We start from the raw sequence: 2,430 nt of genomic DNA, 5'->3' as shown, positions 1-2,430 counted from the left end.
TACTTGGGAGGCATCTACAATATGCCAAGGATTATGAAAAGTACCTCTGAACTCAGAGAGAAACAGTCATTCTGGATAAAATAATAGAAGTGAGAGTGATATTCACCTGCACGGTTTATCATTAATATAATCTCTTTTAAGAAAAAGAATTTTACTGAAGCATGTGGATGATAAGAATCACTTTCTAGACAGATGACTGAAGAGTGAAAGGGTGTTCTCTTTTCTTTAAATTGAGGGGTAAATACTTGTCTTCTTCATTCTCATAAAATTACTATCAGGTTTTAATGATAAAATGTATCCAGAAGAATACCACTTTATTTTACACAGTATTGGAGTTGAATGCATAGGAAGGGATTTTGGTGTCCATACCTGGCTGGGAATATGACCCATATAGAGATCCGAAAATGTAATCTCCACATTTATCTGAGTATCTAGAGATCAAAATGAGAATCCCCGCCACTTTTAGAAATATTTTATGAGGTCTAATTAAATCGGTATTCAATTCTTTGTGTACAATGATGCCCAGTCATTCAATTGTCTTTTTTCTCTGTATAATTGTTAGCATAAATTTCTGAACTCCGCCCTCCAATTTTTTAATAACCATGTCTTTGCAGCCATTTTTTAAGTTTTGCTTTTTTCCATTTTAATGGTAATCATAAATATTATGGACATCGTTCATGTTCTTTGGAATAAATATTGGAAAATGTTAACAGAAATTTTATGAATTCAAAGTTGACCCCAGGAGGTATTCTGGGATTTTGTTGTGTTATTTGACTTCATACTTTCCTCAGTGCATTTGTCTGTCTACTCTGTTGGCAAGTGATATGGAATAAGGAAAAAATAAGTTCAAGGCCAAAGCATATACTAAAATCAGTCACCCATATTATGTAGCCTGAAGCTGAGTCTATAATATGAAAAAATAATAAATCTATCCTGAAAGAAAATCTCGGAGACTGCTCAGTTACCATTTAAGTATCTAACAATTAGCCTGATTCAATAAAGACATGACCTTCATTCTTTGTCATCTTCATTTTATGTGTTCCTGAATTTCATCTGGTGATGACAAGCTCTGTTGAGTCATAAAGGGTAATTTGCCTTCTATTATCTATGTTTTTAACTGAGTGGCTTAAGAGAACCAATAATTTTACTTTTGTATGTATATTAAGGATTTAATATGGATCCACAGTCTAATCATTTCCAACATGAAGTTAGCTATGTTACAGTAAATCAGGGAAATGAAGCATGCTTCATAATTTTCATCACTATTAAAATAAAGGTCACGTTCAAAGGAGGGGGCATGAGCAGGAAATTAATGCCTGGTTTTAAATGTTTAGGGTTTAAAAATTTAAATTGCATGGTTCAATTCTGTTAATATTGGAATGCATAATTTGAAACACTGGCAGATCCAATATAGAGGATTCTCACGAAGGAGCAAAAGTTTTGAAGTTCCTTAAATTCACTCTGAATGTAAATCACTTGAGATGCTTTTAAATAATATAAATTTCTTACCCCAAATCCCACCCCCATCTTCAAGCTTCTGGTTTTGCAATATGGGATAGGGTATTGTTGGAGTACAAGGAGCTTAGGTTTATCAGGTTGCACCCGTGACAGTTCCCCCAAGTCACTCCCATTACTTGTTTATCTGTAACCACCCCTATGCTCTCTTCCCCCACTGTTGGAGTACAAGGAGCTTAGATTTATCAGGTTGCACCCCTCACAGTGCCCCCAAGTCACTCCCATTACTTTGTTTATCTGTAACAACTTCTGTGCTCTCTTCCCCAACCAATTTATAAGATCTCATCCTTCTAGGACACTGAACTTGTACTGTAAGTTAATATTGCCTTTCTCCTCTCCTTGTATCCCTTGAATAGCTTATGCAATGCCCTTTTTGTATAGATACAGGAAGACAATTAATTAATATTATGCTTTGTAACTTAGGAGTTTATTGGCCTTTAATATCATTCACTCCTGGGCATCTGCTTTCTCAACTTAAGCCTCAGTTTCCCTCACTTCCTAACACCTCAAAAGCAGGGTCCCGACGTGGGACTGGATGGAACCAGGGCAAGCCGGTAAGTTATGTGCTACCCTGGCATCCCGATGGCCAGGCCAAGTTGCCACGATTCTTAACTATAGGTTAAGAGTTTGATTATAGGCAAATGCTGTCATGATCCAAAAGTAACGATGAGACTAGGACCCTGCTGCCAAGAATAGAAAACGTGTCTGGCCTGAGCACTGCAGTCTGAGATCGAGATGGCCCTAGGGGAGCAATTCTATAAGCTTAAGGTATTTCTTACTGTATCCATACAAAATGACTTATATTATATATGCTTATATGTTGATCAGACAAGGAGAAGAGATACACATCCAGGAAATTCTGTTCTAGTGTGAGTTGATCTGCTATATGAGAATCTGTCCTAGAAGCAGCCTTCC

This window comes from Sorex fumeus, unplaced genomic scaffold (genome assembly GCF_029834395.1).
Source record: "Sorex fumeus unplaced genomic scaffold, SorFum_2.1 ptg000157l, whole genome shotgun sequence".
Taxonomy (NCBI): domain Eukaryota; kingdom Metazoa; phylum Chordata; class Mammalia; order Eulipotyphla; family Soricidae; genus Sorex; species Sorex fumeus.
This window is presented reverse-complemented; position numbering follows the sequence as displayed.